At 44.4% G+C, this 17,151-nt stretch overlaps 1 protein-coding gene across 9 annotated transcripts in view; it reads right to left on the reverse strand.

Moving 5' to 3' along the window:
• LOC147117288 (poly(rC)-binding protein 3) overlaps window positions 1-17,151 on the reverse strand; it is a 676,376-nt gene that overhangs the window by 271,479 nt on the left and 387,746 nt on the right. The gene's annotated exons all lie outside the window — the stretch shown is intronic.

A 17,151-nucleotide genomic window follows, 5' to 3' on the forward strand; every position in this document is an offset into this window, starting at 1 on the left:
ATGCTTCGGTATCTCTTACCGGACGGGAGCAGGGCGAAGAGGTTGTCGCTGGGGTGACGATCAGTGTGGAACCATGTGCTGTAGAACATAGCAGCCCAGACTGAGGCAAGATGAATTTCTGAAGACTCATTTTGCCTTTCTGAATGGCCTTCCCCATCAGATCCTCCTCACTGAATGTTCTGAGCAATATTGGTTGAGTGGGGGACACCAGAATTGGATATAAGGGACTTCCTTTCCCAAAGGCTGGTGATTCCTGAAACTGCCTCACAAATCCCCTCCTGCCTCTTTCCCTTTTTATTTTCCTTCTCCCCAAAATCCTGCAACACCTTTTTTATGGGATCAGTCACAGATAGCTGGGATGGCCTGACATTTACCTCAGCCAGGCAGCTCCTGAATTTATCCTGTACCCTGTATTAGACTTCAATGTAGGGGGCATAATTAAGAAATTTGCTGATGATGCAAAAATTGGCCGTGTGGTTGATAGTAAGGAAGAAAGCTGTAGACTGCAGGAAGATATCAATGGACTGGTCAGGTGGACAGAAAAGTGGCAAATGGAATTCAATCCGGAGAAGTGTGAGTTAATGCATTTGGGGAGGGTTAGCGAGGCAAGGGAATCTTCTTAGGCAGTCCCTCGGAACCGAAGATGACTTGCTTCCACATTAAAAATTAATTCTCAGGTGACTGATGAGTCCAATGCGGGACCTACAGTCTCTGTCACAGGTGAGGCAGACAGTGGTTGAAGGGGCGGGTGGGTGGGGTGCTTGGCGTGCACTTCTTCCGCTGTTTGCGCTTGGCTTCCGCTTGCTCCCGGCGAAGTGACTCGAGGTATTCGGCGCCTTCCCAGATGCTTCTCCTCCACTTTGTACGGTCTTGGGCCAGGGATTCCCAGGTGTCGGTGGGGATGTTGCACTTTTTCAAGGAGGCTTTGAGGGTGTCCTTGAAGCGTTTCCTCTGCCCACCTGGGGCTCTCTTGCCATGTCAGAACTCCGAGTAGAGTGCTTGTTTTGGGAGTCTCATATCGGGCATGCGGACGATGTGACCCGTCCATCGGAGCTGATCGAGCGTGGTCAAAGCTTTGATGCTGGGGATGTTGGCCTGAGCAAGAACATGGACGTTGGTGCGCCTATCCTGCCAATGGATTTGCAGGATCTGGCAGAGGCAGCGTTGGTGGTACCTCTCCAGTGCTTTGAGGTGCCTGCTGTACATGGTCCATGTCTCTGAGGCATACAGGAGGGCGGGTATTACTACTGCTCTGTAGAATACACAATAAATGGTAGGATACTGAGAAGTGTAGAGGAACAGAGGGACCTTGGAGTGCATGTACACAGATCCCTGAAGGTAGCAGGACAGGTAGATTAGGTGGGTAAGAAGGCATACGGGATACTTTCCTTTATTAACCAAGGCATAGAATATAAGATCAGGGAGGTTATGCTTGAACTGTATAAAACACTAGTTAGGGCACAGCTAGAGTACAGCGTACAGTTCTGGTCACCACATTACAGGAAAGACTTGATTGCAGTAGAGAGGGTGAGGATGTTGCCAGGACTGGAGAATTTTAGCGATGAGGAAAGATTGGATAGGCTGAGGTTGTTTTCTTTGGAACTGAGCAGTTTGAGGGGAGACTTAATTGAGGTGTATAAAATTATGAGAGGGCTAGATAGAGTGGATAGGAAGAACCTATTTCCCTCAGCAGAGTGGTCAATAACCATGGGGCATAGATTTAAAGTAATTAATAGAAGGATTAGAGGGGAGTTGAGGAGAACTTTTTTCCCCCAGAGGGTGATGGGGTCTGAAACTCACTGCCTGAAAGGGTGGTAGAGGTAGAAACCCTCATCGCATTTAAAAAGTACTTGGATATGCACTTGAAGTGCCGTAACCTACAGGGCTACGGACCAAGAGCTGGGAGAGTATTGACTACTATAACTTTATTGAATTAATAACTTAAACTAAATTAACTAATTAAAACTAAAACTAAAAATTAAAAGTAAAAATAATCGTTTGAAGGAGACGGAGTATAAATCGAGCTGGAGGCCCAGAGAGAGCGCAGACTGGAGCAACGGCGGCAGCGAGCAGGCAGCGGACCCCCAGCGAAAACAACAACAAAAGCAACAACTGCAAAACCGCTAACGTGACGTCACAACCAGGGAAGGAGCTGATTGGTGAGTAGCTGGTAAGTGTTTCTAGTTAATAGTCAATTAAGTAAAGGCATGGCAGGGCAGCTCAATCCCATGGAATGCACATTCTGTGCCATGTGGGAACTCCAGGACACTTCCCGTGTCCTGGACAACCACAGGTCCAGGAAGTGTCGTCAGCTGGAGGAGCTCAAGCTCTGGGTTTTGGAGCTTGAGCAACAGCTGGCGTTACTGCAGTGCATCTGTGAGGTTGAGAGCTTCGTGGATAGCACGTTTCAGGAGGTGGTCAACCCGCAGATAAAGAGTGTGCAGGCAGAAAGGGAATGGGTGACCACCAGACAGAAGAGGAGGACCAGGCAGGTAGTGCAGGAGACCCCTGAGTGCATCACGCTCTCCAACCACTATTCGGTTCCGAGTACTGGTGAGGACGATGTTTCCTCTGGGGAGTATAGCCAGAGCCAAATCTGCAGCACCACGGATGGCTCAGCTGTACAGGGAGAGGGGAGGAAAAAGAGTGAGAAAACAATAGTCGTAGGGGATTCAATAGTTAGGGGAGCAGACAGGCGTTTTTGCGGCCACAGACACGACTCCAGGATGGTATGTTGCCTCCCTGGTGTCAGGGTCAAGGATGTCACCGAGCGGCTGCAGAACATTCTGAGGTGGGAGGGTGAACAGACAAAGGTTGTGGTCCATATCAGTACTAACGACATAGGTAGAAAGAGGGATGAGGTCCTGCAGGCAGATTTCAGGGAGCTAGGAAAGAGATTAAAAAGCAGGACCTCAAAGGTAGTAATCTCCGGATTACTCCCCGTGCCACGCGCTAGTGAGTATAGAAATAGGAGGATAGCGCAGATGAATGCGTGGCTGGAGAGATGGTGCAAGAGGGAGGGCTTTAGATTCCTGGGGCATTGGGATTGGTTCTGGGGGAGATGGGACCTGTACAGGCCAGACAGGTTGCACATCAACAGGGCTGGAACCAATATCCTTGCGGGAAGGTATGCTTGTGCTGTTGGGGAGGGTTTAAACTAATTTGGCAGGGGGATGGGCACCAGGATGTAACATTAGAAAGGGGAAATAAAGTGCTCAAAGGATTTGGAGAGGCAGAGAGTACCAAAGTAAGAAATAGTAAAGTATTAGGTGGGGTCAAACTAAGAGAGAATGCAGGATGGTCTAACATGGGTTTACAGTGTATTTATGTGAACGCACGAAGCGCAGTAAACAAGGTAAGTGAGCTGTAGTCACAAATAGCCACATGGGAATATGATGTTGTGGCAATAACTGAGACCTGGCTCAAAAAGGGCAGGATTGGGTATTAAATATTCCTGGATATAAGGTGTTCAGGATAGGGAAGGAAAGATAGGAGGTGGTGTGGCAGTATTGGTCAAGGAGAATGTTACAGTGCTGGAGAGGAAGGATGTCCTGGAGGGGTCAAGGACAGAATCTATATGGCTAGAGTTAAGAAATAATAGAGGTGCCATTACACTACGAGGTGTATTCTATAGGCAACCAACTCGTGGGAAAAATATGGAGGAGCAAATTTGCAGAGAAATTACAGAGAGAAGCAAGAACTATAGAGTAGTGATAATGGAGGACTTCAACTATATCCTAATATATTCAAGGATAGTAATACTGTTAAGGGCAGAGAAGAGGAAGAATTTCTGAAGTGTGTTCAGGAGAACTTTCTTGATCAGTATGTTTCTAGCCCGACAAGGGAGGAGGCATTGCTGGATCTGGTTCTGGGGAATGAGGTAGGTCAAGTGGAGCAAGTGTCAGTAGGTGAACATTTAGGGAACAGTGATCATAGTATCATAAGGTTTAGATTAGCTATGGAAAAGGACAGGGATCAATCTAGAGTAAAAATGTTTAACTGGGGGAAGGCCAATTTCAGTGGAATGAGAATGGATCTGGCCCGGGTAAACTGGAATCAAAGACTGGCAGGCAAAACTGTAATGGAACAATGGGCTGCCTTTAACGAGGAAATAATTCAGGTACAGTTGAGATACATTCCCGCTAGGGGGAAAGGCAGGGCAACTAAAGTCAGGGCTCCCTTGATAACGAAAGAGATAAAGAATATGATGAAGCAGAAAAAGAGTGTGTATGACAGATGCTAGGTTGCAAATACATCTGAGAATCAGGCTATATATAAAAAGGTCAGAGAAGTAAAAAAGAAAATAAAAGGGGCAAAGAGAGGTTATGAGAATAGAATGGCAGCCAACATAAAAGGTAATCCAAAAGTCTTCTACAGGCATATAAATAGTAAAAGGGTAGTAAGGGGAGGGGTGGGGCTGATTAGGGACCAAAAAGGAGACCTATGCATGGAGGCAGAGGGTATGGCTGAGGTATTAAATGAGTACTTTGCATCTGTCTTCATCAAGGAAGAGGATGCTGCCATATACATAGTAAAGGAGGAGGTAGTGGAGATACTTGATCGGATAAAAATTGATAAAGAGGAGGTATTAGAAAGGCTGGCTGTACTTAAAATAGATAAATCACCAGGAGCGGATGGGATGCATCCTAGGATGCTGAGGGAATTGAGGGAGGAAATCGCAGAGGTACTGACCATAATATTCCAATCCTCCTTAGAAACAGGGGTGGTGCCAGAGGTCTGGAGAATTGTAAATGTTACACCATTGTTCAAAAAAGGCTGTAAAGATAAACCCAGCAACTGCAGGCCAGTCAGTTTAACCTCGGTGGTGGGGAAGCTTTTAGAAACAATAATTGGGGACGAAATTAACAGTCACTTGGACAAGTGTGGATTAATTGAGGAAAGCCAGCACAGATTTCTTAAAGGCATGTCGTGTTTAACTAACTTGATTGAGTTTTTTGATGATGTAACAGAGAGGGTTGATGAGGGTAATGCAGTTGACGTAGTGTACATGGATTTCCAAAAGGTGTTCGATAAAGTGCCATATAATAGGCTTGGCAGCAAAGTTGAAGCCCATGGAATAAAAGGGACAGTGGCAGCATGGATACGAAATTGGCTAAGTGATAGGAAACAGAGAATAGTGGTGAACGCTTGTTTTTCGGACTGGAGGAAAGTATACAGTGGTGTTCCCCAGGGGTCGGTTCTAGGACCACTGATTTTCTTGATATATATTAATGACTTGGACGTCGGTGTACAGGGCACAATTTCAAAATTTGCAGATTACACAAAACTTGGAAGTATAGTGAACAGTGAGGAGGAGAGTGAGAGACTTCAGGAAGACATAGGGAAATGGGCGGACACGTGGCAGATGAAATTTAACACAGAAAAGTGTGAAGTGTACATTTTGGTAGAGAGAATGAGGAGAGAACATATAAACTAAATGGTACAATCCTGAAGGGGTGCACGAACAGAGAGACCTAGGGGTATGTGTGCACAAATCATTGAAGATGGCAGGGCAGGTTGTGAATGCAGTTAAAAAAGCTTACGGGATCCTGGGCTTCATAAATAGAGGTATAGAGTACAAAAGTGTGGAAATTATGATGAACCTGTATAAAACACTGGTTCGGCCCCAACTGGAGTACTGTGTCCAATTCTGGGCACTCCACTTTAGGAAGGATGTGAAGGCTTTAGAGAGGGTGCAGAAAAGATTTACAAGAATGATCCAGGAATGAGGGACTTCAGTTACTTTGATAGACTGGAAAATCTGGGGTTGTTCTCCTTGGACCAGAGAAGATTGAGAGGAGATTTGATAGAGGTGTTCAAAATCATGAGGGGTCTGGACAGAGTAGCGGGAAACTGTTTCCATTAGCAGAAGAGTCAAAAACCAGAGGAGACAGATTTAAGGTGATTGACAAAAGAACCAAAGGCCACGTAAGAAAAAACTTTTTTACACAGCGAATGGTTAAGATCTGGAATGCACGGCCTGAATGGGTGGTGGAGGCAGATTCAATCACTGCTTTCAAAAGGGAGTTGGATAAGTATCTGAAGGAAAGAAATTTGCAGGGCTATGGGGAAAGGGCGGGGGAGTGGGACTAGCTGAAGTGCTCTTGTAGAGAGTCAGTATGGGCTCGATGGGCCAAATAGCCTTCTTCCATGCTGTAACCATTCTATGATTCTATGGTCAGGGTCTTCTGATATTAGGTCGATGTTTTCACATGATTTCTTTCCACCAGCCACCATTATCTGTTGTACATGCAACATGGACTAGGAGACAACTTTCTGTTTCCAGTCCCACCTCTCCCAATTTTCTAATTTTTTTCTCCCCTCTCTTCTCTTCCAGCCACATACAAATACTTTCCAGCAGGAGTCATTGGATAGGGATCGTGAACAAGAATTTTGGCTGATTTCTCCTCTCTTGTTCAGGGGTGGTGAAGTCAACTGTAGTGTGCCCGTCACTGCTCCAGATGATACTAGACCTAGAATCTTCCTTCTTTGCATGGTTCAGCACCAAAGCATGTAGCACATCTACTCAGTGGGCCATCAGGGAACTCTCTTCTTTGTAAACCAGTTCCTGGCAAATGTTGATTTCGGTAAGTACACAGAAAAAAACTTAGTAAGGATTGCTTTAAGAAAAAGGATTGATTTAAGAAAAAGGATTACTCCCAATCAGTGTAGGAAGCATCATGCCTGATAGCCCTGTGCACAGAGAAAAGTAAGAAATTCATGTCCAGAGTAAAAGTTAGTTTCATGACCACCCAGTCTGGTCCTTCAACAATGTTGTTCCCATTGTTGGCCAGGAAACTTCAATCGAGATCAAAGGCAGGTTCATTCCTTGTAGTGCTTAGACATTCTTATCTACTTATCCATTATATCCTCACCTTGGTGCATGATATTGTACTTCATTTACTTGCAATATCTCAAAACTAGATGCTTTTTTGTAGGACAAGCTGGCTTATAATAGACATAAGCAGATACAAACTGAAGATGGGCCCAAGTAGTATCACTGATGACAAGGGTGTGACATCGAGGGAATGGAAGAATTTGGAGCATCCAAAGATAAATGTTTAATGGAAATAAATAGCAGAGCTTAGAGAGGCTCAAAGGCCACCACCTGAGATGTAAAACACTGTGTTCAGAAGAAAGTAGTATGCTAGAAGATGACACCCTGAATAAAACAAAAGAAAAGCCGAAAAGTAAGCAGAGAAAATAGTTTGGGGTAAAGTTTTGTCTTCACCACCTGGGCAGTAGTCTGGCAGAGTAGATCACCTGCCTGTTGTAGAACCCATCCAATTTTCATTCCACTGATTCCAATCAAATGAAAAGCAGGCAAGTTCTACAACAGGCAGGCAATGGGTTCAGCCAGATTACCGCCTAAGTGGTGAAGATGAAAGAAAAGAAAGACTTGCATTTATATAATGTCTTTCACAACCTCAGGATGTCGCAAAGCAGTTTACAACCAATGAAGTACTTTTGAAGTGTAATCACTGTTGCAATGTAGGAAACATTGCACCTTTGTTTTCCTTTCAATTGGAGATAAGCTACAGTAATAATAACTATAAATGGGTCCTTACTATGACATTCATACAAGATTTAAAATGTAGTAAATATATAGTATGCATCATTTGTGGTTCCCTCAGCAATAAAATATGTAAGAACCCCCTCTGTTACACATGCTTTTGTACACCTCCAAAAGCCAGTGCTAGAGAGAACCTTTATTGCTGAAAAAAGCTGGAAATAAATTATTGAGAGTCATAGAAATACACAAAAGTCATAACATGGAAACAGGCCATTCGACCCAATCAGTCCATATCGGCATTTACCCTCCACACAAGCAAATAGCTCTAATCACTTCTGTCCAGCTTTTTCCCACATCCCTTCAGCTCCTTTTCCTTTATCCATCTATCTAATCTTTTGATCATTGGCATAGTTTGTGCCTCAACCACTAACCCTGGAACTGAATTCCACAACCTCACAATTCTCTGCAAAGAGATTTCTCTTGCTCTTTGTTCTAAATCTGTTTCATTTAATCTTATATCTATGACCATTCATTCTTGACCCCTCAACTACTGGAAACAGTCTGTGTCCATCTTCCCTGTCCCATCCTTTTATAATTTCAAAAACTTCTACCTGTATTGTTCTAACAAAATAAGACCTAACTCTTCAAGTCTTTCTTTGTATTTCTTATAAAGAGATAGTGGTTGGTTAATAATGTGCACAGCATTAGTTTCTGCATACGCTATACTTTGTCATGTGCTTCGCTGCCCCTTTGTGGAGGCTTTTGTAATCTCAGGATTATTTTTGCTTTGTACGGTGGCATAGTGGTTAGCACTGTTGCCTCACAGCGCCAGGGACCCGGGTTCGAATCCGGCCTCGGGCGAATGTCTGTGTGGAGTTTGCACATTCTCCCCGTGTTTGCGTGGGTTTCCTCCGGGTGCTCCGGTTTCCTCCCACAGTCCAAAGATGTGCGGGTTAGGTTGATTGGCTATGATAAATTGACCCTTAGTGTTAGGGGGATTAAATACGTGGGGTTACGGGGATAGGGTGGGATATGTGTTGGTGTAGGGGTTACGGGGATCGGGTGGGATATGTGTCGGTGCAGGCTCGATGGGCCGAAATGGCCTCTATCTGCACTGTGGGGTTTCTGTGATTCTGTGAAATGTCTACATGCTGTCTTAAAATGAGTTACATATTGTTCAATACAATTTCAAGCATTTCTTAAATCACAAATATTTTCAGTTTATGCCATTTAAAGACCTTTGTTGTCTGTTTCATAATAGATCACTAGTTTCAAATTTAGAAACAACACTGAGTTCACATCCTGGCAACACATGCTTCTGTTGGTTAATACCAGCAAATGAAAGCACGAGACATGGGAGGAGTGAATAGGCACTGTGATACACAGGACACAACAGCTTCTCAGATATAACTTCCAAAGAATCCTGATATTTGTATAACATAGAAGGGTAGCAGTTCAATTTATAGCCGCCAAAACATTAAGTAGACAATTTTGAAATCCTGTTGTTACTTGTCAGATTTACTTCTTGAAAGTCAACATTGGGTACTGGTATCCATAAATTAACAGTAATGTCAAGTAGTACAGCCATCCTTCCAAATATTGTAATAAGAAACTAATTGTTGGTTTGAGAAACCAATGAAAATTAGGCTTCACATTTTTTATATTAGTGAATACTATTAATTTCATAATATAGTTAATTATATATTATGCTGGAAAAATGCGATATTGACCATTTTGGGGTGATAACGGACCCCACGATCAAAGACACAACGGGTTGCGACAAGTAAGTCAGACGATTTTCTTTCCCCGCCTGCCACCTCCCCTTTACTTAGTGAGCCTCCTACCGCTCCGTTCCCGCTCTCTGAATCGGCCGCTGTCATTGCCTGGTGCAGATTCAGGGGGCACAGGATAAATTTGCAGGCAGGGCGAAAACAGAGTGCTGCGCAGCAACATGGGGTGCTACTGATTACCACCGCTGCTAAATTCCCGCTGAATTTAGCAGGAGTTGTTAGTAACGCGAAAAGTCGTTTGCGCCCCCAGACGCGCTAAGGTACCCAACTTCTGGCCCTATAACTTTAAAACTGGTACAGTTGCATTGTGGTTCTATCACTGGACCATTAGTCCAGAGACCTGAACTAATAGTCCAGATAACATGGGTTCAAATTCCACCATAGCAGTGAGAGAATTTGAATTCAGTTTTAATAATCTGGAAATAAAAAGCTGATATCAGTAGACTGACCATAAAGTGATCAGATTGTCATTAAAAACCCAACTGGTTAACTAATGTCCTTTGAGGAAGGAAACCTACTGTCCTTAACCGGTCTGGCCAAATGTGACTCCAGTACCACACCAGCATGGTTAACTGTTAACTGCCCTCAGAAGTGGCCCAGCAAGCCACTCAGTAGGGCAACTAGGGATGGGCAATAAATGTCGCCCACATCCAGAGAATGAAAAAAAATGCAAAGGTTTTGATAATATATTTCACATTGAACATAACTGACAGCGTTCACTGTCATTCCGCCTTGAAACTGACCGCAACTTCGGGATTTGGCACATGCACAGGCGCATGAGGAAATCCCGAAGGTGCGGTCTGTCAATGACAGCTCTGAAACTGGCTGCGCTGTGCCCCCTCCCGACAACTCCGACATCCATCCGACACACAAAGCCGGCAATCAGTGAAATCTCATAAATCATTGAAACTGACGAAAACATTGACTCTTCCACAGTAAGTACGCTGTTAAATTCCCCACTAAAAGTTAGACCCAAAGGGATTAGGTGTAACTGGGGTTTTAACAGCGTATTGACTGCTAAAGAAATGTTAAGGGCCTGGAAAACTAATTTAAATTTTGTGCAGTGTGAAATTTTATTCACTTTAATAAAAATAATTTTTTTTAAGAAACTTCTCAAAAAATGATTTTAAATTTTATTTAAAAAATTTGTCCATCTTGGTTTCAAGTTTGCTTTTTCCCCCTGTGAGCGCCCCAATCTTTCTTTTGCTTTCTCTAACTATTTCAAAAAGTTAGAATTTTAAGAGCTTACTCACTTCCTTGTTCGCCGTCTGTGAGAATTCTGCCTTTTGATTGGCTGCTTAGGCAGCCTGTTGACGTCACAGCAGTTCGATCAAGGGAATCCCCACTACAGTCCGTTGAACTGAATTGAAGGTCGGAAAACCCGAACTTCTCAGCACAGGGATTGTGAGATCCTTGTGCAGAGCTTACTTTGGGACCAGCGGCGAACGCCTTCGCTTCGCTGCTGACCACAAATTCCAGGCCAATTAGTTCAGATTCTATAACCAAGAATGTTTTAAGCAACTTTCAGAATAGCTTTATATAAGACATAGGAGCAGGCGTAGGCCATACGGCCCCTCGAGCCTGCTCCGCCATTCAATAAGATCATGGCTGAACTTTTACATCCTATCCCCATATCCCTTGATTCCCTTAGTGCCAAAAAATCTATCGATCTGAGTCGTGAATATACTCATCAACTGAGTATCCACAGCCCCCTGGGGTAGAGAATTCCAAAGATTCACAACACTCTGAGTAAAGAAATTTCTCCTCATCTCAGTCCTAAATCGCCGACCTCTTCTGAACTCTCCAGCCTGGGGAAACAGCCTCTCAGCATCTACCTTAACTATTGCTACCTTGTCAATAAAACTGCCCACCCCGCCCCCTGATTTTCTCCACAGAATGAACCTAATTCGTCGTGTCAGATTGCCATGAGAGGAAGTTCCAAATAATAGAGCAGCAAATCTGTGAGCCTTTAATCCTACTGTTAATGTAGAGGTCAGCCCTCAGGGAATCTCCACAGCTGATCCTGTTGGACATTCTGAGATAGGGGGACTTCCATCATTTAAATAAACTTGGCCCACCAGAGAGGGGACGCTGCAGAATCTGGCAGAGGCTGTCCTTTTAGTCAGAAATTCCCAGGGTGCTTCCCCCACCCAAAATATGCTGCAAGGTTTTGCTTTCTGCTGGTGAAACCCTCATCCGTGCCTCTGTTACCTCTAGACTCGACTATTCCAACGCACGCCTGGCTGGCCTCCCACCTTGCACCCTCCATAACCTTGAGTTCATCCTAAACTCTGTTGCCCATATCCTAACTCACACCAAATCCCGTTCACCAATCACCACTGTGGTCACTGACCCACATTGGCACCCGGTCCAGCAACACTTCGATTATAAAATTCTCATCTTTGTTTTCAAATCCATCCATAGTCTTGCCCCTCCCTATCTCTGTAACCTTCTCTGGCCCTACAACCCTCTGAGATCTCTGTGCTCCTGCAATTCGGGCTTCTTGCACATCCCCAATTTTCATCGCTCCACCATTGGCGGCCGTGCCTTCAGCTGCCTAAATCCCAAGTTCTGGAATTCCCTCCCTAACTTCTCCGGCTCTCACTCCTCCTTTAAGACACTCTTTAAAACCTACCTCTTTGACCAAGCTTTTGGTCACCTCTCCTAATATCTCCTTATGTGGCTCGGTGTCAAATTTTGTTTTATAACACTCCTGTTAAGCACCATGGAACATTTTACTACATTAAAGGCACCATATAAATGCAAGTTGTTGTTGTATTATTTCTCCACCTCCCCTGACTTCCCCACTTTGAGTTGGCCGATGAAAATCTCTGAATAAGACAAAATTTTGGGGGTTCCATGCCATGTCCCAAACCTGGACCCCCAGATGAGCCCCACTTGCTCCCCTGCAGCAGCTGATACATTTCCTGTCACTGGGTGTACTGGCTGTTTCACCAGGCTGAAAATAAGCAAACCCCTGGTCTGGGATTCTTGTCCCCATTCACACCTCCTGTAATATGGGTGACCTTGTTTGGGCGGGAAAACCGAAGTTCTGCCTCAAACATGGCCCCATGGAAAATGGCAGAGAAGGCTAGGACCTGATATATCAGAATCCCAGTATAATTACTGGCCTTTCTGCTCTACTTCAACTAGAGGGAAGCCAGGCTGGTGAGGTAGTAGCAGAGGCATATAAGAACATAAGAACATAAGAAATAGGAGCAGGAGTAGGCCATTTGGCCCTTCGAGCCTACTCCGCCATTCAATGAGATCATGGCTGATCTTCTGCCTCAACTCCATTCACCGGCCCTATCGCCATATCCCTTGATGCCCTTACTAGTCAGAAATCTATCGACTTCTGTTTTGCATATACCCATTGACTGAGCCTCCACCGCCCTCTGGGGTAGAGAATTCCAAAGATTCACCACCCTCTGTGTGAAGAAATTTCTTCTCATCGCAGTCCTGAATGGCCTACCCTTTATCCTGAGGCTGTGGCCCCTGGTTCTAGACTCCCCAGCCAAGGGAAACATTCTCCCAGCATCCACCCTATCAAGCCCTGTAATAATTTTGTATGCTTCAATGAGATCACCTCTCATTCTACTGAATTCAAGAGAATACAGGCCTAGTTTACTCAATCTCTTCTCATACAACAGCTCTGGCATCCCAGGAATCAATCTCGTGAACCTTCATTGCACTCACTCTACGGCAAGTGTATCCTTCCTTAGGTAAGGAGACCAAAATTGTACACAGTACTCCAGGTGTGGTCTCACCAAGGCCCTGTATAATTGGATAAGACTTCTTTACTCCTGTACTCAAATCCTCTTGTAATGAAGGCCAGCATACCATTTGCCTTCCTAATGGCTTGCTGCACCTGCACATTCACTTTCAGTGACTCATGCACAAGGACACCCAGGTTCCTTTGAGCATCTGTATTCCCCAATCTTTCACCATTTAGGAAATACTCTGCCTTTCTGTTTTTTCTACCAAAGTGGATAACTTCACATTTATCCACATTATATTCCATCTGCCATGTTCTCGCCCACTCGCTGAGCCTGTTGAGATCCCCTTGAAGCCTCTTCACATCCTCTTCACAACTGGCACTGCCACCTAGCTTTGTATCTTCAGCAAATTTGGAAATGTTACATTTAGTCCCCTCATCCAAGTCATTGATATAGATTGTGAATAGCTGGGGCCCAAGCACCGATCCTTGTGGTACCCCACTAGTCACAGCCTGCCATCCTGAAAAAGACCCGTTTATCCCTACACTTTGTTTTCTGTCTGTTAACCAATTCTCAATCCATGCTACCCCCAATGCCATGTGTCCTAACTTTGTTCACCAACCTCTTGTGTGGGACCTTATCGAAGGCCTTCTGAAAATCCAAATACACCACATCTACTGGTTCCCCTTTGTCTACTCCACTATTTACATCCTCAAAGAACTCCAATGGGTTTGTCAAACAGGATTTCCCTTTCATAAATCCATGTTGACTCTGCCCAGTCTTACTATTAGTTTCTAAGTGCCCAGTTATTGCATCCTTTATAATAGATTCCAGCATTTTCCCAACTACTGATGTGAGGCTAACAGGTCTATAGTTCCCCATTTTCTCTCTCCCTCCTTTCTTAAATAGCGGGGTTACATTTGCTATCCTCCAATCTGCAGGAACCATTCCAGAATCTATAGAATTTTGGAAGATGACAACCAATGCGTCCACTATCCCAATGGCCACCTCTTTCAAAACCCAAGGATGTAGGTCATCTGGTCCTTGGGATTTATCGACTTTTAATCCCATTAATTTTGCTAGTACTGTTTTTTTACTAATAGTAATTTATTTAAGTTCCTCATTCTCGCCATACCCTTAGTTTTCTCATATTTCCGGGAGTTTTTTTTTGTCTTCCTCCGTGAAGACAGAAACAAAGTATTTATTTAGTTTCTCTGCCATTTCCTCATTCCCCATTATAAATTCTCCCGTCTCTGACTGTAAAGGACCTACATTTACCTTCGCCAGTCTTTTCCTTTTCACATGCCTAGAGAAGCTTTTACAATCCATTTTTATATTTTTCGCTAGTTTGCGCTCATATTCCATTTTCCCTTTCTTTATCAATTTCTTGGTCCCCCTTTGCTGATTTCTAAAAAAATCCCAATCCTCAGGCTGACCACTTTTTCTGGCAACTTTATAAGCTTCCTCCTTTGACTTAATACTAGCTTTAATTTCTTTTGTTAACCATGGTTGGATGACTTTTCCTTTTGGGTTTTTATGCCCTAGAGGAATATATGTTTGTTGCAAATTATGCATTATTTCCTTGAATGTTAGCCATTGTATGTCCACCTTCATACCTTTTAGTGTAGTCTCCTAATCTACCATGGCTAACTTGTCCCTCATACCCTTGTAGTTTCCTCTGTTTAGATTGAAGACCTTAGTTTCAGATTGGACTACATCACTCTCAAACTTAATGCAAAATTCAATCATATTATGGTCACTTGTCCCTAAAGGCCCCTTTACCACAAGATTATTGATTAGCCCTTTCTCATTACACAGTACCAGATCCAGAATAGCCTGTTCCCCAGTTGGTTCCTCCACATACTGATCCAGGAAACCATCTCTCATGCATTCCAAGAATTCATCCTCCACACCATTAGTGGTAATTTGATTTGCCCCATCAATATGTAGATTAAAGTCCCCCATGATTACCGTATTGCCCTTGTTACATGCACTTCTACTTTCTTGATTGATACTGTGCCCTACATTACCACTACTGTTTGGTGGCCTATACACAACTCCCACCAATTTTTTCCACCCTTTGCTGTTTCTTAGCTCCATCCAAACTGATTCCAGTTCTACATCACGATCTGCCGAGCGATGATCTATTATCTCCACTGTACCGATCTCATCCCTTATTAACAGTGCTACGTCACCTCCTTTTCCTTTTTGTCTGTCCTTCCTAAATGTTGAGTACCCTGGAACATTCAGTTCCCAGCTTTGGTTACCCTGCAACCATGTCTCTGTAATGGCAATTACATTATACCCATTTACTTCTATTTGTGCCATTAAGTTATCCACCTTGTTGCGAATGCTACGTACATTTAGATAAAGTGCCTTCAACTTTGCCTGTTTAATATTTTTCTGCACTTTGACCCTCTTTACTGTTGGCCTTTTTTTTCTGCTCCCTACTAGTTTTGCTGTCTATTTTTCTAACTTGCACTTCCAGCTTTGTTTCTCTCCATTCTGGGTCCACACTTAGGTTCCCAGCCCCCTGACAAGCTAGCTTAAATCCTTCCCAACAGCACTAGCAAACCCCCATGCGAGGATATTGGTCCCAGTTCTGCCAAGGTGTAATCCATCCAGTTTGTACAGGTCCCACCTTCCCCAGAATCGATCCCAATGCCTCAGGAATTTAAATCCCTCCCTCCTACACCATCTCTCCAGCCATGCATTCATCTGGTCTATTCTCCTATTTCTGCTCTCACTAGCACGTGGCACTGGGAGTAATTCTGAGATTACTACCTTTGAGGTCCTGCTTTTTAATTTATTTCCTAGCTCCCTATATTCTGCTTGCAGGACCTCGTCCCTCTTTCTACCTATGTCGTTGGTACTGATATGGACCATGACCCCTGGCTGTTCACCCTCCCCCTTCAGAATGTCCTGCAGCCGCTCAGTGACATCCTTGACCATGGCACCAGGGAGGCAACATACCATCCTGGAGTCATGTCTGCGGCCACAGAAACGTCTATCTGTTCCCCTTACGATGGAATCCCCTATCACTATTGCTCTCCCACTCTTTTTCCTCCCCTCCTGTGCAGCTGAGCCACTCGTAGTGCCACGGACTTGGCTCTTGCTGCATTCCCCTGAGAAACCATCTCCCCCAGCAGTATCCAAAACGGAAAATCTGTTGGAGAGGGAGATGGATCCAGGGGACTCCTGCACTACCTTCCTAGTACTTTTATTCTGTCTGGTGGTCACCCATTCCCTTTCTGCCTGTGCACTCTTTACCTGCGGTGTGACCACCTTGTTAAATGTGCTATCCACGTAGATCTCAGCCACGCACAGTGACACCAGCCGCAGCTCCAGATCCGAAACACGGATTTTGAGTAGCTGCAGCTGGAGACACTTCCTGTACACGTGTTCGCCCTGGACACCAAAAGTGTCCCTGACTTCCCACATAGCACAGGAGGAGCCTCCATCAGCTGACACCTCACACCAGAATATATAGACAGAAGCACGTGTACCTGCATTTGCAAAGGAGGGAGAGGATCTGGTCTGATATCTGAGATTTGGATTCAGTAAGCGCGTTTTATAATAATTTAAAGGAGGTTTCTGTCCTTTTTAACTGTTTCTCCTCTTCTTTCCGGTGTTGCAGCACCACTGGATTTTCCATCTTTGCAGTGGTGGGCTCACCACTTAAAGCAGACTTACTGCTGGGAGCCTGCCATGACATAACTAAATGGGTCAGAATTAGGACAGCGGGCAGAAGGCCTACCTCAACGCAACTCTGGCTGTGATACAACCCTGGGGGAAAATCCAGCCTTTTACCTCCTTGTCAATGCACGGTGGATACAGGGGGGCACTGCAAATTTACAGATGGCAGGATTCCCAATTCAAGGATTTATGGATTGCACCCATTTCCTCCTGGGAAGTACCCTGGGAGATGCCACAGTACCTTCAAGAAAATCAAGTTTCTTCTATGCTCCAAATGCGATAGTGATGATTCCTGCCCTTTTAAGCTCCTGCAAGCCTTTAAATTTTGCAACATTTTCCATCCAGTGGGAGAGCTCCCCATCGGAGGCATTTCTGAAACCTGCTATATTAAAATGAGTGTGCTCATAAACTGTATGTCCTATTAGTTATAACTTCT

This window comes from Somniosus microcephalus, chromosome 5, assembly GCF_052327205.1.
Source record: "Somniosus microcephalus isolate GS21.2 chromosome 5, FLI_Smic_1.0, whole genome shotgun sequence".
Classification (NCBI taxonomy): domain Eukaryota; kingdom Metazoa; phylum Chordata; class Chondrichthyes; order Squaliformes; family Somniosidae; genus Somniosus; species Somniosus microcephalus.